We start from the raw sequence: 23791 nt of genomic DNA, 5'->3' as shown, positions 1-23791 counted from the left end.
ATAAATACTAATTTATGTTTATAGATTCAACTATGTTGTTGTAGAGTTTAATTTTTTATTTTCTTCATTCTTAAAAAAAATATTTTTTAAACTAAACATTTTAAATTTATTATTTTTTTTTTTTGTAAAAACTCATTTCTTTATTCATTAATTATATTTCTAACTATTTTAAACATTAAAATATTTATTTTTTAATATATTCAAAATTAAAATTATCATTTTTTAAATTTATTATTATTTTTATTTATTTTTAAAATGGTGCTAGATAGGGAAATAAAAAATAAAAAAGTGTTAGATAGGGAAATAAAAACAAAAGAGTGCTAGATAGGGAATTAAAAACAAAAGGGTGGTAGATAAGGAAATAAAAGTGTAAATGGTGCTAGATAGAAAATTTACTCTTTATTTCATTTGTGCATTTTTTAATATTTTTTTTTATCTCGAAGTTATTTTTTACTAAAAATAATAGTAATTTTTTTAATAATACTAGCGAGAACAAGCACTCACGTGTATGTGTATTTGCATTTTTTATTTTTATTATTTTTATATAAACATGTTAATATTAAAATTAAATAAACAATATTATTATTCACACATTTATATTATCAATATAATTTATTTTAATAAATACAAATACACGTGAGAAAAAACATATTGTTATCAAAACATAACTAACATATAGTAGTAAAATATGATAAATTTACCAATTATTCAATTTAGTTTTATTTTAATTAAATATAAATTTTAATGAAATTAAATAATTTTTTACAATTCAGATTTTAAAGTATAGTGCCACCATCAACATAGGTTTTTTCTTCTTTTTTTTTCTGAAATGATGCACGTTGTTTTGTGTTCTTTTCGGTTGACCTGATCGTCGGTTGACTTTAGGAACAAATTGTTATTCTGTTTGCCTTTGCTAGAATTTGTTATTTCCTTTCGATGTTGGAACGTGGCTCCGTTTAAAACAGAGGGGACCCTACCTGTTTATTGCACTCTGACTATCAAGTCAGTATAGGGTCTTATAGAAATAATGAGTAAGTAAGCAAGTAGTTTCAGTCTTAGAAACGGTGTACCTTTACCAGGGATCTCAAGTCCCTTTTATAGACTACTTTAAGGTTACTTCTTGTAACAACCCTTCTCTTACGAGAACCTTATCTCGAGTGAAAATAGGTTTGCTGGGAGGAGAGTTTGTTGCAATGTGTACAATCTTAGTATGACAACCGCACATAATCTTTCCCCTTGGAGTGCATAATCTTAACAGCATGGCCGCAGGGTACCAAATCGTGTACCAACATTAGGGGACCATCTGTCCACAGTAGGCGTACAAGCCTTTACGTATCATGCATGCAGCTTATTCCCCAAAACCCTAGCGCTCTTGGGCTTAGGTGTCTTTAGAGAATATTTTACTTGTGCTAGATCTGAATGTACTAAACACACCATTCACACTTTTTCGCTGACCAAGCCTTATACACGTTGAGTATATGAATGAACCTCAATGCACACATAGCTGAGGCCCACTTATGTGACCCATTATCACGACCAGACCACCGAGCTGGCCTGCTTGACACAGGTGTCGATTTCCGATCACCGAGCACTGAGCTCAGCGCTCTGTCCAGTACACAAGCCCCACAGGCTCGAACTGGAACTTGTTTCAGTGAAGAGGCTAACTGCTCGCCCACGATGACCTACATGTCTGGTTAGCGATGCGACGCACACAGTGTTTTAAGGTGACATCTTCCATACTCCATCGCAAGCGTACACATGGCCATCATCAACGGTTGGGAATCGTTGTCGCTTGCTCTTCACTTATACGTAAACCCTTTCAAAATTCACGCTCTCTTCATTGTTTCATTCCCCTTCGCGCTTTTCTTTCGAACACCCTGCTCCCTCTCCTTCAAACAAACCTCCTCGCCTCATTTAACCAATCGTCTCAAGGTGCACTTTTTATCTTGTAATTGCTTTTAATCTAACACATCATTTCAATGCCTTTAATCTACTCATAACTGCACTAGGATTGTTTACATTTCTTGTGATTATGACTGTACATGCCTCTATTTTTTTGCTTCGTCGTTCCTTTCTTCTCTTCGAAACACATGCGCTTCTTCATATGAGTATTCTATTTGTTTGTTTGCTTTTTTTGCTTTCTAGATTCTCTGTATGATGGATTACAAAACCCTATATCCCTGGGCTCCTAGTAATCTTTTAGAAGAAACCTCTGAGTTCATCACCCATGCGAAGATAGTGTTGTATAGGAAAAGTGAACATCCCAAAAATAAATGTCTCTTTGGTAGGGAGGACGATAAATTTGTTAAGGTAGTGGCATGTAGGGTAGATGAACTCGTTTGCTGCGATGAGTCATCAGACCTAGATGGCCCATTTTGTTTCTGCTACTCCACCGTATTCAAGAAACTTCTCATTCGCCTACCCTTATACAGTTTTGAAAGAGCCCTCCTTACCAAAATCAACACCGCCCCTGCCCAACTACATCCAAATAGCTGGGCGTTTGTTCGGGGATTTTCCATCCTGTGCCACCACTTTGGGCATCTGCCATCAATGGAAGTATTCTTCTACTTTTTTTTAAGCCAAACGGCTAGGTCGCCAACTGTGGGTGAGCTTCAACGAGGTTGTTCGGAGAGTTTTGTTGACCCTCTTCAAGAATCTTATAAAGGCTTCAAGGGAAAGTTCTTCAAAATCCGCTGCAACAACAATGAACCAACCCTTTTGGATGGGTTACCTCTATACTGGACTGAGGAACCCAAATTCCAAAAACCTAGGCGCCTAGAAGACATGCCCCAGCGAGAACAAAAGGTGTGCCTCCTCCTTTCCAATCTCGAGGTGGTGTTTAACACCGCCGAACTGATAAAGAATAAGTACTGCCCTTCGGGACTTAAGGCGTACATCGGTATCCTCTTTTCCTTTACTCCCTTGTTTTTATGTAGATAGCATGCTCAGACTCGGAAAAAAAGATGTGACCGCTATGGCCAAGTGAATGAAAACGGTTTCCCAAGCCTCTCCTGCCAAGGAACTGAAGATGAAGACAATGGTTGAAGTGGCCGCTTCAGACGACGAAGACACGTGCTCAGGTCTTGTCTTCAAGAGAAAAAGGAAAACTGCCCCTCAACCCATCGAACACTCAGCCTCTGATGGCCGAGCTCCTTCACAACACCTCCATCTACCCAGTCCTTCCCCTGCTTGAGACATTAGAGTGCAGGAGTGTGGGGGAGATATCCTTCGAAAGGGAGGACTGTGGGATCCATCCTTGGATGCCACTTCTTTTCTTGAGAAGACCCTACTCCCTATCGAGGCTAGGGTAGAGCTAGACAACTTGAGAGAAGACCAACTGGTTGGTCAGACCGTGAGGAAACTGGGGTAGGCCTTAGCCCCAAACTGCCTCGCCCTTTCCAAGCTTATGAGAGGGAAAGCTTCGGCTGAGGAGGAGGTTCTCAAAGCTATTGAACAAGTTGGGGAGCTCTAGATGGCCTGCCAAGAGACCAAGGTCCTCTTGACTGAAAAGTCTAAGAAGGCCTTGGGATTATCCACAAGGAATGCTGAGCTCCATGCTGAAGTGGAGAGGCTGAGAGGGGAGCTGGCCCAGCGGGAAGAGGAATTAGTGCAGAAGGATGCCTCGCTGGAGAAGGCCAAGGAAGATTTGACCAAAGATGTTGCTAACTCCTACCTGATGGTTTTGACGATGTTGTTGCCCAAGTCACCTGTGTCTACCCTGAGCTGGACCTCTCCAAAATAGGGTTAGGCAAAGTTGTCGTGGATGGGCAACTAGTAGATGAGGAATAGTAGTATGGAGTCCCTTGTTATCACCTTCCTTTTGTAACCTTATGAACATTTTATGATTTTTGCGCATATACGAATGTTTCTTTTCCTTACTTCGAATAACATAGTAACAATGTATGTCTCGAACAAACACAACTTCCATAACTTAACAATTAATCAACGAACGGCGATGATCGCCTCACGATTAAGCAACGCGGTCATCATGGTAAATCAATCAATGGTAAATTATGATTCGGGGTACCTGAGCTCAAAGCCTCTCTGGTCAACGGGTCCTCTTACGTGAATTTCTATAAATGTTTACACTCCCTAAAGGGAGGTTCTAACGTGGTTCGAGCCAATACAATGGCGAGCGACGATTAGGGGTACCTGAGCTCAGAGCCTCTCCGAGGAAGAGGTATTCACACCTGAATCGCTATGAACCTTTACACTCCCTACAAGGAGGTTTCACCGTGGTTCGTGCCAATACAATGGCGAGCGGCAATTAGGGATACCTGAGCTCAGAGCCTCTCTAAGCAAGAGGTATTCACGCCTGAATCACTATGAACCTTCATACTCCCTAAAGGGAGATTCCACCGTGATTCATGCCAATACATTGGCGACCGGCGATTAGGGGTACCTGAGCTCGGAGCCTTTTTGAGTAAGAGGTATTCACGCCCGCTATGAACCTTCATACTCCCTAAAGGGAGGTGGCCATTACAATGGCAAACAGAGGGATAGATGTCCTCGTATCATCAGTTACTCGTACACGCAGTGCGCTTGCTCAGGCAACATGCTGGTCAAGTCGCCCTCCTGGTGTTTATCAAAGTATAGTGCAAGCATGTTTCACAAATAATTTTTTATTGGGCGACCTCATTAAAAATCCTGATAAAGGAAAAAGAGTGTCCCCTTAAACGTTCACACTGTACACAAATAGCATAATGCATTAACTAAAATAAAACTTAAGATTGGCCCCATTCCATGTTCGAGGAATAGTCCCGCCCTCCATGGTCTCGAGTCTATAAGCTCCGTTCCCGAGTACCTCTACCACACAGAATGGGCCAGTCCATTTAGAAGACAACTTGTTCTCCAGCTGATAGGGGTGAACTTTTCGCATTATCAGGTTGGCGAATTTGAACTGCCAGGGTCTCAGCTTGGACTTCTACTTGTACTTCACCCTTCTCTTCAAGGCTTCGGCCTTGATCCGTGCCTCCTCTCTCACCTCGTCTAGCAAGTCTAAATTCACCTTCCTTTCCTTGTTAGATTCCTGCGCCACAAAGTTCTGGAACCGCGGTGAACTTTCCTGGATCTCGACGGGGATCATAGAATCTGACCCATGCACCAGGCTAAAAGGTGTCTCCTTGGTGGTGGATTGGGGAGTGGTGTGGTAAGCCCACACAATTCGAGGGACCTTGTCTCTCCAAGTCCCCTTAGCTTTCTCTAGCCTCCTCTTTAGGCCTCTGAGCAGGACTCGGTTAGCAGATTCGACCTGCCCATTAGTCTAAGGGTGCTTTACCGAGGCGAACCCCTGCTTAATGCCGAGCTCCGTGCAAAACTTGCCTAGCTGCTGACTTGCAAGCTGGGTGCCATTTTCAGACACCAAACACTTTGAAATTCCAAAACAACAAACAATGTTCTTCCACACAAAGTGCTGAACCTTGTGGGTTGTTATATGTGCGACAAGCTCGACCTCTATCCACTTGGTGAAGTACTCAATGGCCACCACCAGGTACTTCATTTGTCGAACTGGTAGGGAAACGGGCCCAGGATATCAATTCCCCATGTATGGAAAGGCCACGGGTTGTGGATCGATCGCAACTCCTCCGAGGGTACATGATGTCAATCGGCGTGCTGTTGGCATTGTTTGCACAGTTGTGGGTACCTCATGCAGTCCTCCCTCATAGTCGACCAGTAATATCCTCCTCGAACAACTTTCGATGAGAGAGCTCGTCCACCGATATGACTCTCATAGATACCTTCATGGAGCTCAACCATGATACGTGTGCACTGCTCACCGCTCACATAGGACAAGATAGGGTGAGTGTAGCCATGCCTGAACAATTTTCCATCCACCAGGGTGTATTTGCCTGCATTCTTCTTGACGATTTTGGCTTCCATTGACTTTTGCGGGAGTAGGCCATCAGCCAGGTAATGCCTATAGGGTGTCATCCAGGTTTCACTCATGTCGACTAAGTAAACGTTTGACAATTATCCCACTGACAAGTCATAAACACTTACCTTGGGCACCCTCAACATTTCTTGTGTCAACGATCAGTGCCCCCTTCTTCCGCCCTCTAAGGAACTCACTTGCTGGACCTCCTCCGCGTAGCCTGTGGTGGTCCTGGGCGCTTTTAGGGTTTCCTGGATAACTGACCTCTGTCGGCCCCCTTTGCCCGAGCTGGCGAGCTTGGCTAGTAAGTCGGCTCAGGCATTGTGCTCCCTAGGAACCTGCGCTAACAAACTTCGAGCAACCATCTCTTTGGCTAGCAACATTCCTGCCACCAATGCTTCGTACTCAGCTTGGTTGTTATTGACTTTGAAAGTGAATCTCAAGGCCTGCTCGATTAGTAATCCGTTTGGTCCCTCCAGGATGATACCAGCTCCACTGCCTTGCTGGTTAGAGGACCCGTCCACGGAGAGGATCCATTGGAAATCTCCACTGTCTAACTGGGTGGCTGCCGAGGAGAGCTCTACTATAAAGTCAGCATAAACTTGTCCCTTGATAGGTCCTCTGGACTCATATTGCACATGATAAGTGCCTAATTTCAGTAATATTTCATATTAAAATATAGGCACTTATGAGGATTTATTGTTAATTTACATATAAAATAACATACCTTTACTAGGGGTCTCAAACCCCTTTTATAGACATCCCTTCAACGGTTTTCTCCAATCTCAACAGAGTAAGATTTCATTAGGGAGAATATAATCTCAACAAAAAACACATAATTATAACAGAAAAACATATTGCTTACGTGCACCTTTATTTTCAGGTGCTTAACAACAACAAAACATTTTGTTTACATGCACCTTTATTCTTGGGTGCTAACTACTTTATTCCCAACAACTTTTATTTATATTTACTTGGCATATATATTATAACCAATCTGAATATTCCTTCTATTTAATTATCTTTTTCGAGTTCTCTACCAGCATCTAGGTCGTGCTCATGGCCCACCCTTTGGGCCCATACTTGCCCAAAAACCGAGTTTACCAAAACGCTTCGACCGAGGTCCCGAGCAATTTTGGCCAATACATAAGCCCCCTAGGCTCGAGCCGAGCTTGGCTAGGTGAAGAGTCTTTCCAGTGTTGGCAACTGACGTGACGCTTTCGCAGAGGGTAGGTGAGGCGCAGTTACTGAAGAGTCTCCCTATGAGACATCCTACCACATTAAATCTGAGACATCCACGTGGCATGCACATCAACCCCCAGGAAACATGCTTCATCTCCTTCAACCAATTAAAACCTATTTCTTCCTCACTTACTTGTTACACAATCTCTCTTCTCTATAGAACGCTCGTGCTCTAAAAAACCTCTCTTACACCAAAAATTCTTTCGCACTTCTCTCCTCCATCGTCATACTAGGTATTTTCCTCCACCAATGTCTATTTTCATATATTATTCATCTTGCTAATTACATTGCCTGAATTGTGTTTTCCATTCAATTAGTCTTCTATGTTTGGCCTGAACTGTGCTTGTATCTCATTTGGTGTTTATGCTTTTGTTCTAGCTATTTTTGCAATGGATTATAGTTCAATGTACCCTTGGGCCAAGAAAAAGCTTCTAAAAGAGGTCTCTTATTACATCACTCATTTACGTCGTAGAGATTTAAAAGAAAACGGGTGTAGCATGAGTAAAAGACACGAGGGTAATGTAAAAACCGTAGAATGTAGGGAGGGTGAGCCCATCTGCTCTTACGAGTCATCGAACCTTGGTGGTCCATTTTTTTCTTTTATGCCACATTTTTCAAAAAGGTTCTTTTGCGTCTCCCTCTTTTGCGTCTCCCTTTATCCATTTTTGAAAAAGAGCTAATAAACAAGCTCAATGTTACCCCTGCCTAGCTACATCGTAAAAGCTGGGCATTTATTCGTTCTTTTATCATTTTGTGCTCACAGTTCGACATCTCACTGTCTATTGAAGTTTTTCTCTATTATTTTTAGGCCAAACACAGGAACAGTAAATTGTGGGTATCTCTGAATGATGCCCCCGGAAGAGCCTTGCTCACCCTTTTCCAGTCTTCATAATAAAACTTTAAAGGAAAATTTGTTAAAGTCTGAGCTTCAACAGGAGATCCAACCCTTATGGATGGATTTCCCTTGTATTGGACCCCTGAGTCCAAATTCCAGAGTGCTCGGCACCTGAAAGATCTGTCATCAAAGGTTCAAGGATTCTGCAAGTTCCTGACAAGCTTGAAGGTTGTTTTTTATACCTCCTACTTGTTGACCAAAGAGTACATCGCCGGTGCTCTGAAGGCTTACAGTTGATGTGATTCCAATAGCCACATAGAACAAGATTCTTGACACTTTTAGGAATCACCTTGAGTTGGAAAAATATAGAGGCACTTTCTTAGAAGTTGGATCATGGTTCTAAGTCAAGAACTCACCAATAACAAGTACCAAATCCCAAACTCATTTGGATGAACCAAATATTGTCAAATTGAATCAACAAAGGAAATTAAAAAGAAGAGACCGAACAGAATTTGAATCAAAATCAAATGTACCGAACAGAATTAAGAAACAAACAGAATATAGGTGCTGGAAAATTAGAAGAACCGAAACAACAACAACTCAAAACACAAGGCAACATGAACAAATTGAAGAAGAAGAAAGGAAGGAGAAGAGAATGCTCATGAAGATGGAAGATAGGTTGGATGATCACGCCACTAGAAGTATGGATGCTCCTAGATGAGTGTGCAAGCCGCCACTTGAGGAAACCATGGTCCTTCAAGATAAGACTAGAGTAGAAGCTCAAAAGCTCTCCAAATGCTCACTCCAATTTTGAGTATAGTTTCTTTAGATGAATTCAAATCTGAATTTTACAAGGAAGGCACCTCTATTTATAGCCTAAGGTGCTGAAAAAGAAAGCTAAAACAATTCAAAATTCCCTCCCAAAACCATCTAGAACCGGCGCTAATTTGCAAAGCAAGGAAGGTGTGATCCTTTCCTTCACTTTGGCACCCCCTATTCTATTCCTACACCTATCTACTAATACACCCCCCTAAAGCTCCTAACTAAAACCTAAAAGATGCTATAACAAAAGAGGTTTCTAAGGTTTCCCTCTAAGCACCTTCAACTAAAGACACTACAAAAAGAGAAAATAAATGTCCTCTAGCTCCCAAGGCTTTGAACATGCTTCTTGTAATCCTTTGAGGTGGACTTTGACCTCCATGGGCGTCCTCCATTTGTGCCTCCACCTCTTCTTGAGCTTGATGAGTGGTCTCCATGTTCTCTTGGGCTTGATCTCCATCATACTCCCCGAGTTGGAGAGAATTCGACCACGAATTCTGGAGACCTACAGAAAAAGGAGTTAGATCGCTGACATTAAAAGTATGACTACCTAAGAATGTATCAGGCATATCTAACTCATAAGCATTGTCATTAATCCTCTTGAGGACTTGGAAAGGTCCATCCCCTCGAGGCATTAGTTTGGACTTCCTTTGAGTAGGAAAACGATCCTTCCTCAAGTGAAGCCAAACCCAATCGCCCTCATCAAACAACAATGCTTTTCTCCTTTTATTGGCAAGTTCAGCATACTTGCCAACCTTCTTCTCAATTCTCTTCTTGATGTCTTTATGCAAATTTTTCACAAAAGAAGCCTTTTCATCCCCATCTTTGCACAAGACATCTTCAAGAAGGGGAATAGGAAGAAGATCAAGAGGTGTTAGGGGATTAAACCCATAGACCACCTCAAAAGGAGAATGGGAGGTGGTAGAATTTACTACTCGGTTATATGCAAACTCAACATGGGGTAGTAAATTCTCCCACACTCTAGGATTCCCCGAAATAAAGCATCTCAATAGTTGTCCCAAAGTTCTATTCACCACCTCGGTTTGACCATCAGTTTGTGGGTGGCAAGTGGTAGAAAATAAAAGCTTAGTTCCAAGCTTGCCCCACAAGGTCTTCCAAAAGTGACTCAAGAACTTAGGATCTCTATCGGACACTATAGACCTAGGAATCCCATGCAAGCGAACCACTTCTTGGAAGAAGAGGTTTGCAATGTGGCATGCATCATCCACTTTGTGGCAAGGAATAAAGTGAGCCATCTTTGAAAAACGATCCACTACCACAAAAATGGAGTCCTTTCCCTTTGATGTCTTGGGTAAGCCTAAGATGAAATCCATAGATATATCTACCCAAGGCATTGAAGGGATAGGAAGAGGAGTATAAAGACCATGGGGATGCATTTTAGATTTAGCTTTGCGGCAAGCTATGCATTTATCACACAAACTATGAACATGTTTATGCATATGAGGCCAAAAGAAATGTTCATGCAACACATCCAAAGTTTTAGCAACCCCAAAATGTCCCATTAAGCCCCCCTCATGAGCTTCTCTAACAAGAGATAATCTAATAGAGCATTGGGGAACACAAAGACGCTTTCCTTTAAAAAGAAAGCCATCTTGAATAAAAAAGTCTTTGTGTCCTCCCTTAAGACACTCTTGATAGAGGAGAGAAAAATCAAGGTCATCATGATAAAGTTCCTTAATGTGATCAAAACCAAGATATTGAGAGGTTAAAAGATTTAGCAAGGTGTATCTTCTAGAAAGAGCATCCGCCACAATATTTATTTTGCCTTGCTTGTGTTTGATCACATAAGGAAATTGCTCAATGAATTCCACCCACTTAGCATGCCTCTTGTTAAGTTTGTTTTGGCTTTTCAAATATTTAAGAGATTCATGATCACTATGTATCACAAACTCTTTGGGAAAAAGATAGTGTTGCCAAGTAAACAAAGCCCTAACAAGTGCATATAATTCCTTATCATAGGTGGAATAGTTGAGATGACTTCCCTTCAATTTCTCACTAAAATAGGCTATGGGGTGGCCCTCTTGAAGGAGAACAGCCCCAATACCTATGCTTGAAGCATCACACTCAATCTCAAATGTCTTAGTGAAATTAGGAAGGGCCAAGATGGGAGCATTAGTCAATTTTTCTTTCAAAGTATCAAAAGCATTTTGTTGTGCTTCTCCCCAATGAAAGACCACATCCTTTTTCACTATGTCATTGAGTGGTGCGGCAATGGTACCAAAGTTTGGGACAAATCTTCTATAGAAAGAAGCAAGCCCATGAAAACTTCGGACCTCATTCAAAGATTTCGGTGTAGGCCAATTTTGAATGGCCACCACCTTTGTTTTGTCCACATGGACCCCTTTACAACTCACAACAAACCCTAGGAATTCTATATGATCAAGAGCAAACATACATTTAGCAAGGTTAGCATACAAATGTTCCTTCCTAAGGGTTTCCAAAACTTGCCTAACATGCAACCTATGGTCATTCAAAGATAAGCTATAAATGAGAATGTCATCAAAGTAAACCACAACAAACTTACCAATGAAAGGTCTAAGAACATGATGCATGAGGCGCATGAAGGTACTTGGTGCATTAGTTAAACCAAAAGGCATAACTAACCACTCATATAAACCAAAGTTGGTCTTAAAAGCCGTCTTCCATTCATCACCCAGTTTGATACGGATTTGATTGTAGCCGCTTTTAAGATCAATCTTTGAAAAGATTTTAGAACCATGTACCCAACAAATCATCTAGTCTAGGTATGTGATGCCTATACTTAATTGTTATGTTATTTATGGCCCTACAATCCGAACACATTCGCCATGTGCCATCCTTTTTTGGCACTAAGATGATAGGCATAGCACAAGGACTCATGCTATCTTGCACCCACCCTTTCTCAATCAAAGCCTCAACTTGTTGGCGAATTTCCTTGGTTTCACTTGGATTGGTCCTATATGCGGGACGATTTGGTAAAGAAGAGCCCGGTATCAAATCAATTTGGTGCTCAATCCCTCTCAAAGGTGGAAGTCCATTTGGAGGATCTTGAAACACATCTTTGAACTCTTCTACCAAATTTTCCAAGCAATGAGGACTATCAACAAGTGATTCTATGCTAAGAGTTCTAGGGATGGCTAAAAAAAGAGGATGATGAGCCACTATTTCCCTTTCAATGTCACGCCTAGACACAAGGAGTGTAGGCTTAGAACTCTTATCTTTTTTATCTTTTTTATCTTTTTCACTCTCCCTCTTTTTCTTCATGATAACTTGGTCCTCATGGACTTCTCTTGGAGAGAGAGATTTTAAAGTAACCTTGTGACCATGGAATTCAAAAGATAATTTGTTGGTAAAACCATCATGTAAAACTTTTCTATCAAATTGCCAAGGCCTTCCCAAAAGAACATGAGTGGCTTCCATGGGCACAACATCACATAATACCTCATCTTTGTATTTTCCAATGGAGAAATGGATGAGGACTTGTTTATTAACAATTATTTCTCCTACTTCACTAAGCCATTGTAACTTGTAGGGCTCTGTATGAGAGATAGTAGGCAATCCAAGCTTATCTACTACTCTTGTACTAGCCACATTTGCACAACTACCCCCATCCACTATCAAGGAACAAATGTTGTTTTGAATAAGACATCTTGTATGGAAAATATTTTCCCTTTGACTTTCATCAAAAGGTTGTGAAACTTGTCCAAGAAGTCTTCTCACAACTAACAAGTCCCCTTCAAGTGGACATTCGCTCTCTTCCTCACTAGATGCATGAGAATGCAATGAATGCTTTGGAGAATCCGAATCATGCTCACTAACTACAATGCCCTCATGCATGTACATACTTCGTTTGGAAGGACAATTTGCAGCAATATGACCATAACCCATACATTTAAAGCATTTAGTGTTAGATGTTCTAGTGGGAGACTTAGGTCTAGAGGTTGATGGCTTAGATTCCTTGGGTTTGAAAGAAGAATCTTTGGAAGGATGTTTAGAAAAAGAAGTTTTGTTTCTCCAAGACTTGGAGTAGTATCCATCATTGGAAGCATTTTTAAAAGAGTTTTTCTTAGCAAGTTGGGCTTCCACCTTCATTGCAAGATGAACTAAAGAGTCCAATGATGAATACTCTTGTAACTCAACAATGTCTTGGATATCCTTCCTAAGACCACTCACAAACCTAGCAACCATGGCTTCTTCACTTTCTTCTAATTCAATTTTAAGCACAAGCGTCTCAAGCTCCTTATAATATTCATCCACATTTAGCGTGCCTTGTTGAAACCGTTGGAGTCTCAACATGAGGTCTTTCCTAAAATGTGGGGGCACAAACCTAGCGCGCATATGATCCTTTAAAGAGTTCCAAGAGTCCACGGGAGGACCCTTGTGATAGATAATGTCCTTTACAATTCCATGCCACCATTTCATGGCATAATCACTAAACTCTAGGGTGGCTAGCTTGAGCTTATGCTCATCTTGGATCTCATGGATCTCAAAAATTTGTTCACACTTAGCCTCCCAATCTAAATACACATTTGGATCACTAGAACCATTAAAACAAGGTAGTTTGACCGAAGGAAGCTTGGACTTTGCATCATGGTAGAAGCCATTGCCGTAGTGAATTCTTTCCCCTTGGTGATGATGTCTTTGTCCATGGACTTGGGGTGGAGGTCTCCTTCTCCTATGCTCATCTTCACGGCCAACATCATCTGAAGAAGCTCTTGAAGATGGTCTATGAGAATGATGTCCATCATGGATAGAAGGAGATGGTCTAGTTTGTTGGACCTCCATCTTTTGCAATTTCTCCTCCAACCGTCTAATTGTTCTTTGAGCTTCATGTAATTCACCAATAATTGAAGCTTTGGAAGGAGAATTCTGCTTGTAGGAAGCATCACTTGAAAATCCAGCCATTTGTAATTAAAACAGCAAAAACACAAAAACAGCAAACAAGTTAAAAATTAGCAAAAACAGTGAGCTTTGCAATTGAAACTGCCGAAGTGAAATTAAAGCTGAAAAAGATATCACTCTCAAAGAAATAATGTTCTTGCTCCAATCTGATCTTGAGGCCTTGGAATCCTCAAATGAAATATGTCAAAGCAAGCACACCAATCTTAAGAGCAAACCACCACAAAACCAAAGAAACAATAAAGACAAACAAGAAAAGGTATAAACAAGGAAAGGTAATTGCAAAAGGAATACTATATGTAAGACAAACTCAAAGAGTAAGAATGAAAGACAATCAAGAAAAATAAAGAACTCAATGAGAAAAGTAGGCACACAAAAGAAAACCTAAGGAAAAACACTAGAGTAGATGAAGAAAACAAAAAATTTAGCTACTGGAAAATTTTTTTTTTATGCAAACTGTGTTTGATATTCACTGATTTAACTGGAACGTTGTAGAGCGAACTGGATTATGAAATTTATACCACAGAAACTTCAAGATGTTAACTCAAAAATGGCACTGGAATCAATTAAAAACAGTAAGCCAATTGAGAGAAATAAATTTTTTAAAATCACTGCCAGATTACCGTATTTTTTTCGGCAGGAATGTACACTTTTTTTATTTTATTTATCATTTTTTGTGTACTTCATATTTTTGAATGATTCTTTTTTCTATTCTTTTCTAACACTTTGAATATCTCAAATCCAGAATTTCAGAATTTTACAGTACGTAAATCAGTTGCAATAAGGAAAAACAGTAAGCACTTTTTTCAGAAACAGAGGAATCCTAATAGGAATAAAAAACAGGATGATGAACTAGCAAAGACATAATAGAAAATGATGTATTGGAACTTGTATAGGTCTAGAATACAAGTATGAACTCAATTCTAAAAAGAAAATGCACAAAGGATCAACATCAATTCAGAAAATAATATGACACCAAAGCAAGAAACAATCAAAATAATAAAAGTACTACTAGAAGTAATGACAATTATGGAATAACATGACTAAGACAAAACTTGACATGATTACAAAATTAAAAGACACATCACAAATTTTAACAACAAGTGAAAGGAAGCTTAAGGTAAACTCTAGGAAGGATAATGCCATTCCAAAAGAGCAACCATACTCATAAGAATTATGAGTGCCATAAACCTTTTCACAAGCACTTGGTGTAAAAGAAAAACAGCAAGAATACTCAATTAAAATTCTAAAACAGAAACTTAAATTGCAAGAAAATTAAAGAGCTCTTGAAATTAAAGTGCACACAACTCAACAATTAAACAAGAATGAACCTAAGACTCATGATACCACATGATGTGATTCCAATAGCCACATAGAACAAGATTCTTGACACTTTTAGGAATCACATTGAGTTGGAAAAATATAGAGGCACTTTCTTAGAAGTTGGATCATGGTTCTAAGTCAAGAACTCACCAATAACAAGTACCAAATCCCAAACTCATTTGGATGAACCAAATATTGTCAAATTGAATCAACAAAGGAAATTAAAAAGAAGAGACCGAACAGAATTTGAATCAAAATCAAATGTACCGAACAGAATTAAGAAACAAACAGAATATAGGTGCTGGAAAATTAGAAGAACCGAAACAACAACAACTCAAAACACAAGGCAACATGAACAAATTGAAGAAGAAGAAAGGAAGGAGAAGAGAATGCTCATGAAGATGGAAGATAGGTTGGATGATCACGCCACTAGAAGTGTGGATGCTCCTAGATGAGTGTGCAAGCCGCCACTTGAGGAAACCATGGTCCTTCAAGATAAGACTAGAGTAGAAGCTCAAAAGCTCTCAAAATGCTCACTCCAATTTTGAGTATAGTTTCTTTAGATGAATTCAAATCTGAATTTTACAAGGAAGGCACCTCTATTTATAGCCTAAGGTGCTGAAAAAGAAAGCTAAAACAATTCAAAATTCCCTCCCAAAACCATCTAGAACCGGCGCTAATTTGCAAAGCAAGGAAGGTGTGATCCTTTCCTTCACTTTGGCACCCCCTATTCTACTCCTACACCTATCTACTAATACACCCCCCTAAAGCTCCTAACTAAAACCTAAAAGATGCTATAACAAAAGAGGTTTCTAAGGTTTCCCTCTAAGCACCTTCAACTAAAGACACTACAAAAAGAGAAAATAAATGTCCTCTAGCTCCCAAGGCTTTGAACATGCTTCTTGTAATCCTTTGAGGTGGACTTTGACCTCCATGGGCGTCCTCCATTTGTGCCTCCACCTCTTCTTGAGCTTGATGAGTGGTCTCCATGTTCTCTTGGGCTTGATCTCCATCAACAGTGGTACTCCTTACTTCCTACCCTTGGTGAAAATAACTTTGTTACTGCTATTAACCATTTACTTGTTTTCTTTGCAGAGAGGATGTTGTTTAACATCAACAAGGCAGAGCTAGTCGAGCTAGCTAAGAAGATGAGGGCGACTGCCAGTATGCCCAAGAAGTCTTTGAAGCAAAAAAGGAAAGCTCCATACTCAAGCCCCGATCGAGCAGGATGAGGATACCACCTTTGGGCTTGTCTTCAAAGGAAAAAGGAAAACTGCTCCTCCCCCTACTGAGCACTCTCACTAGATGGTCGAGCCCGACATCAAGATGTTGCTCACTCAAATGGCCATGCTCCGCCCCAAGACGTAATTGTCATCCAAGAATGAGAAGCTGAGAGCTCTAAGGGAAAGACTTTGTGGGATCCAAACTCCCACATCCCAACATATGGTGAAATGGCATTCCTGCCCAGCAAGGACAAGAGGTAGGAGATCGAGCCCAAGAGGCAGCATGCCTGGTCGAAGAAAGGAACAAACTCTTGGCCAAAGTTGACAAGCTAAAGGGGGAATTGACCTGTAAAGATGAGAACCTTGCCAAGGCCACAAAATCCTTCAAGCACGATGTTGCCCAATCCTACCTTGTATGATTCGAGGTAGCTCTTGAACAAGCATCAACACTCCATCCTACTATGGATTTCTTAGAACTCGGCCCGAGTAAAACCGTGTTTGATGGCCAATTAAGGGATGATCAATTCAAACCTTCTATGGTTTGTAATATTTTATGCCCATGTTAAATTCTCTTAACATCTTCATCTTTCTTTTGTATATTGATTTTGGGATCTTTTACAAATGCATGCCTTGCTACTTAACTCATTCTCTTTATGTTAACACAAATCATATAACAAGTCGTTGTTAACTTAATCATGAAAGTAACAAATTTCTTACCTTGATAAAACGTATACCTTTATGTCAGAGATGCTTTTAGGGAAAACTCTTGCCTTAACTCGATTGGTTTTTTATGTTTTATCATTTAGCCCATTAACGCGACACAGGAAGCAACCTAACCCTACAAAACTAGGATAAATAGAGTGTTAGAGGCTCAAATGTAGTGTGCCAGATTGAGAGGAAAACACCATAAAGTGAATTGTAACCAATTGGGAGAATGGAAGGTGCTAGAAGTATGCGTAGCTAATTCTACCATTTGGGTTTGGGAGTAATCTGCTCAAACTCTTATGTATTGAGGTGATATCTTATATATTAATATTCAGTTCTTGATTGATTATTGGTATTGTTGTTTTACTTTTAACTTTCCGTGACAAATTGAGAATCTTAAATCTGACTGAGAGGTAGTTTTAGGGTTTGGACCTAAACATCAATACTTAGCATATTTGAGTGCTAGGGATAGACTTGAAATGTTAATTGCCATTAACGTCTGAGTGTGATTCTAAGTTGTTTTTATAAATATGCGAGGGATTGATATTTAAGAAACATTCTTAAGGATTTTATATGTGAGAGATCAATATAAATGAATTTTCTACGGGCATCAATTTCAATCAAAGAACTCAATATTAACATGCTAATCAAAATACATGAGAGTGGGAAAGATGAAACCTAATCCCTATTTTTCCAATTGAAGTAACTAATTCTTTGTTTGTTTTCTTATTGATCAGTGCCAACACAATCACTTCTAAACTCTTTTTATTGTTATGTTGTTATATTTAGCAAATATTGTAATTGATAATTTATTGTTCCTTGTGGGATCGATATCCATCCTTAGGGACAATTATTACTTCTGACAAAGCGGTTCACTTGCCGTAAAAGGTCATCAAGTTTTTGTCCCTCCAAGATGATACTAGCTCCACTGCCTTGCTGGTTAGAGGACCCGTCCACGGAGAGGACCCATTGGAAATCTCCACTGTCTAACTGGGTGGTTGCCGAGGAGAGATCTACTACAAAGTCAGCATAAACTTGTCCCTTGATAGGTCCTCTGGACTCATATTGCACACCGAACTCGGACAACTCGACTGACCAGCGCGCCATCCGTCCCGCCACGTCGGGTTTCTACAAGATCTTACGGATGGGAAGGTCGGTCATCACGAACACTGTGATGCTTTGAAAATAGTAGCAGAGCCTCCAAGTTGCGAATACCACTGCTAAGGCCGCCTTCTCAATGGCCTGATAGCGCACCTCGGGCCCTTACAACGCTTTGCTAACAAAATACACAAGCCTCTGGATGTGATTCTGCTCCTGCACTACAACCGAGATGATCGCTCAATCCGTGATAGCGAAGTAAAGACAGAGGGGAGTACCTGACAACAATTTGCACAGAACAGGCAGGTTGACCAAGTACTCCTTTATCTTGAGGAACGTTTCTTCACACTCGCCCGTCCACACAAATCGGTTGTTCTTCTTCAAGCATTGGAAATAGAGATGCCCCCGGTCTCCTCCAACTGATAAAAACTGGGACAGGGCTACCATTCGTCCTGTCAGCTTTTGTACCTCCTTCACCGAGGTCGGGCTCCTCATTGCGATGATTGCAACACACTTCTCGAGGTTCGCCTCTATTCCCCGCTCGGTGAGGAGAAACCTCAAGAACTTCCTTGCTTCCACCCTGAATACGCACTTTTCGGGATTCAACTTCAAATTGTAGTTGGCTATTGTGGTGAATAGCTCCTCTAGATTAACAATGTGTTCATCCTTCTCCTTGGAGGTAACACCATTTCATCCACATATGCTTGCACGTTTCGCCCTATCGTAGGGGCAAGAACCTTATCCATCAGCCTCTGGTAGGTTGTGCCGACATTCTTAAGCCCGAACCTTATAGCAATAGCTAGAGAGCTCTGTCATGAATGATGTCTTATGTTCATCTCGGGGGTGCATCCGGATTTGGTTATACCCCAAGAAGGAATCCAGAAAGCTGAGAAATCGACAACCTAACGCGCTATCCCCCAAGGCGTCAATGCTGGGCAGTGGGTATGAATCCTTCGGACAGGCCTTGTTCAAATCCGTAAAATCGACGCACATTCTCCACTTCCCATTGGCCTTCTTAACCAAGATCACGTTTGCCAACCACTTAGTGTATTGGATTTTCATTATGTCGCCAACACTTAACAACTTTTGAGTTTCTTGCCTGATAACCAGGCGTCTTTCCTCGTTGAACTTCCTTCGCCTTTGTAAGACAGGCCTACCCTTTGGGTCCATCGTGAGTCGATGAAACAGAAAGTCAGGGTCGATGCTGGGCATGTCTGAGGCAAACCATGCAAAGGCGTTCAGATGTCGTGCTATGACTTCAACGATTTGGTTATGCATTTCTTGGCTTAGGGACTTGCTGATGGAAACCAAGTAGAGGATGCTCAAGCCCATGAAGCCCAAGCCCAACAAGGGGTCCAAGCCCAACAAGGGGCCCAAGCCCAACGAATCACTAGGAGCATGGCAAGAGCTTTGGGACAAGAGTATAATAAGATGGCTCTTCTTATTTCTTTTATAGAATAGGGGTGCGGATGTAATATATAGGTGTAAGTAGTAAGGGAGGTTAGGGGGGAGTGTAGATAGGAGTTAGGAGGTGCCAAACTAGGAAGAAAAGTCACACTTCCTTCATTGTCTAGTTGGCGCCAAATTTGAGTAGCATTTGAGGCTCATTTGGCTTTGCATTTCAGCACCTCATAGGCTATAAATAAGGTGCTTCCCTTTGTATTTTTCAGATTGGAATTTTGAAGTAGAGAGACTATACTCAAATTTAGAGAGAAATTATGAGTCTTGAGTCTTCTTCTTCCTTTGCCTTATCTTGTGAGCAATGGTGAGCTTCAAGTGGCGGCACTCCTTCACTTATCTTGGATCAAGGCTCAAAGTGGCGTGAATTGTTCTTCCAAGTCTCAATTTCAGCAAGTTCCATTCTATAAGTGCTTCTTCTTCCTTTTCTTCATTTTTCATTCGGTAGTTCTTAATTTCTAGTGTTTACCTTCATTTCTACCGTTTGAATTTCTGTTTCCAGCTTGGTTTCCATTTGTTTTGTTCGGTGCAGTAGTGTAATCTTACTTTTCTGTTCGTTTTATCCTTTCTTGTTCTTCATTCTTGTTGTTTGATTCCATTTGACAATATATGGACTTCCATATGAGCTTTGGTTGGTGCAAAGTCTTGGTGAGTTCTTGAATTAGAACATTGATCCAATTCTAAGTAAAGTGTCATTGATGACCAACTCAAGTTGCTCCTAAGAATGTCAAAGAATCATGTATTCTTGTTGTTGCATTCACACCATGTGGTATCTAGAGTCTAGGCTTGTTGTTGCTTAAATTTGAGTTGTATTGCACTTTACTTTCAAGAGCTCTTAAATTCAAGTTGTTTACCATTCTGTTTTAGGATTTATTTTGAGTTTTCTTGTTGTTTTTCTTTTGTTACACCAAGTGTTTGTGAAAAGGATTATGGCACTCGTTGTTCATATGAGTATGGCTGCTCTTTTGGAATGGCACTCTCCTTCCTAGAGCTGACCTTAAGCTTCCTTTCACTTGTTGTTATATCTTGTGATATGTCTTTTAATTTTGTAATCTTGACAAGTTTTGTCTTAGTCATGTTATTCCATAATTGTCATTACTTGTAGTAGTACTTTTATTGCTTTGATTGTTTCTTGCTTTGGTTTACTTTCTGTTTTTGAGTTTATTGCTTGATCCTTTGTGCATTTTCATTTTTAGATTTGAGTTCATGCTTGTATTCTCATTCTATACAAGTTCCTTTACATACTTTCTGATCCTGCCTGTTGACCGGAACGCTGGAAACTGCCTCGTCAAAGGATCGACGTGCGCACCGCTTCTCACCTCCGTTCCTCTTCGGGATCTATCTCAAGAACCTGCAAAGAAACAGCACGGCGCCGCTGCGGCCGATCACACTCCAACGCTCAAGTCAGTGACGGTATCACCAAAAACTAAGAGAACTAGAACCGTGCAAATCCTCGCTCACAGTCAGCTCTAACTCGCAAGCGTAAAGTGTAAATAATGAACGTGCGTACCTCAGAAAGTTTGTTAAGAACTCTTATATACCTGGTGGCTTTCTCTCTCCTGGCAGTTACAGACTTGGACACGTGGCTCGCATCCAACTGTACACGTGCCATCATCTGGAGGCTCCCTGACTTGGCGCTGCTTCTACTCTCATTTTGGCTAAGTTACTTATGCATGGTACTGCCCAGTGCATAGCTAACTTAGGAGTGCGATCTCTACTGGAACTAGCGAGTTAGGGGCCTTCATACACCTTCCCTGTGGTCTCGCCGGCCGCCTTCATAATCTGCTTCTCTTTCATCTTCGGCGATGTGCTTTCTCTGGCGATCTCCAATAACTAGGTCGCCTGAATCTACATCGGGCGACTTCATCTTCAACCTGGCGATCGCCTATTCTGGTAAGCTGGAAGTCGGAACACGCCAGCTTAACAACTGGCGACTACACGTGCCCCCCGACTTCCTTCCCTTCTGCCAACCTGGCGCCTTGTCAACACGCCTACACTGTAGCAGGATGCCACGTCATCACACCCGACCACCAGGGCGGTACACAAGCCCCCCAGTCTTAAGCGAAGACTTGTCTAGCGAAAAGACTGAAAGAGCCTTCGTTAACACCGATCTACGTGGCCTAGACGCGGAATTCCTAGCGGTTGTACCTTCTGCTGCTCTGACGCCCCACCAAACCCCTCACTCATCGCTTGACACGTGGCTTCATCAACGGCTCTCTTCACTTGCCGTTTGCGCTTCCTAAACCCATTTCAAAAAACCCTTAAACCCATTTCGCTTCACTGTTCCATCACTTTCTTCGTGCTTGCAAACGCTTTAACTTCCTTCTGCGAAAACTCTCAACGCTCTTCAACGCTCGAGATCACCATTTTCCTCCATCGTCTTCCTGATCATCGAAAGGTAATTACTTTCCTTCATCTGCTGGTTTTCCTTGCATTTTCACCGATTCGCATCATCCTGTAACTGCTTGGTGCATACGCTGTGGATTGTTTTTCCATTTCTCCTTCTGCGTAACTTAGGGCTTTGTCGATCGTCGCAACGAACCCACATTCGTTCGTCTTTCACCTTCCTTCTATGATCGAGTCAGCCTTTGTAACCCCCTGATCATTTTTCCTTTCTTCTTCCTTTGCAGCTGCCATCATGACTCGCACCAAGATTACCCCGAACCCCCCTCCATCAGCACGAAACCTTCCTTCACAAGCACACGACTCAACACAAGTTCGTGGCGCTTCCTCTTCGCAGGCTGAGAGGCCTGTGTCTTCCCAATCTGCCCTGGCCCAGACGACTCCATCTAACGCTGGAGGAGCCCCCGTTCCTCCGCCAGACTTCGAAACTTTATACCCCTGGGCTAACTCAACCCTCCTGAAAGAAACGTCCTCTGTGAACACCGCGGGAGCAGTCTTGCGGCTGACTAAGGGGGACGAGATCTACCAATCGTTTCACAAGGAGCACGACGAAAAGATGATGGTGCTGCCTTGCCCCGCCGACCTGCCCGTGTGTGCTGATGACAAAGTAAGCGCCGACGGGCCCTTCTGCTTTGTCTATACGACTCTGTTCAAGAAGGTCAGGCTCAGGTTCCCTCTTACCCGATTCGAGAGGGAACTTCTCACCGAGCTCAACATTGCAGCCGCCCAGCTTCATCCCAACAGCTGGGCGTTTGTTCGAGCCTTCCAAGTAACGTGCGCCCACCTGGGGTTGCCCGCGTCGGTGGACGTGTTTTTGTTCCTTTTCGAAGCCAAGCACCCAGGAGACCGCCTGTGGGTCAGCTTGAATGCGATTGCTGGGAGATCCATTTTTACCATCTTCCAGCAATCGTACAAAGACTGGAAGGGGAAATTCGTTCAAGTACGTGCAAACGACAAGGACACCTCCCTTCTTGATGGCTTCCCCTTGTACTGGGTGGACAAGGGGAAAAAGGAGTCCAAGAGCTGCTTCAGGAGGCCCAGAAGTCCTGATAGCATGGGAGCATTGGACAGAGACCTTTGTCTCTTCTGGAAGAAGGTGGCGGATGCCAATATAACTTTCCTCACCACCTCCCTGATCAGCTTTGAATTCTACGAAGATCAGCTAGAATTTCAAATAGGTTAGGTCATTTGAACTATTGCTTTAATACTGCTTCTGTTTAGCTGTTTCTGGGCGTCTTGTGCGTTATGCGCAAGACTTTGGCTTTACTTTTCCTGCACATATTATCTGCTTTGCTGTTTATTACACTATGCACTTATCTGTTTTCCTTGAGTTAACCCACACATCTCTGTCCCATGCAGACAACATGTTGCCCAGGAACATGCTCGCTGAACTCAAATCGCTCGCCCGAAACCACGGGTTGGCAACCGGTTCCCAAACGGTGCCCAACTCGGTGGTGGAGGCCGCCATTGTCCAAGGGCGATCACCACCCAAGGAGCCCGCTCAACGCAAAAAATTGGTCCTTAAGAGACCCAGAAGGAAAGCCCCCCAAGTCGTCCAAGAGGAGGAAGAAGAGGACGACGAGGTCACCGAGGATGGCCTCGTTACGAAGAGGAAAAGGGTGGCACCATCTTCACCACCTGCCCCACCCCCTCTTCCGACCTCAACACCACCATCAACGCCTGCTCCTCCTCCCTCATCGCCAACACAACAAGCTCCTTCATCACCAGTCCAAGCGGTTCCACTGGCCACTGCGCCACCTGCAGCTGAGGCCCAAGAGCCAAATTTCCTGGAGGACCCCCCAAGCGCCTCTACGCCATACGTGTCAGCCGGAGGGGGCCCCCCTTCAAACACTTCAGCTGCAGAAAACGTTCCAATCGGGGATGAGGTTGCTCATACCTCTCCGATTCTGATTA

Source organism: Phaseolus vulgaris, chromosome 10 (genome assembly GCF_051622355.1).
Source record: "Phaseolus vulgaris cultivar YP4 chromosome 10, ASM5162235v1, whole genome shotgun sequence".
NCBI lineage: Eukaryota > Viridiplantae > Streptophyta > Magnoliopsida > Fabales > Fabaceae > Phaseolus > Phaseolus vulgaris.
Note: the sequence above shows the minus strand (reverse complement) of the source record.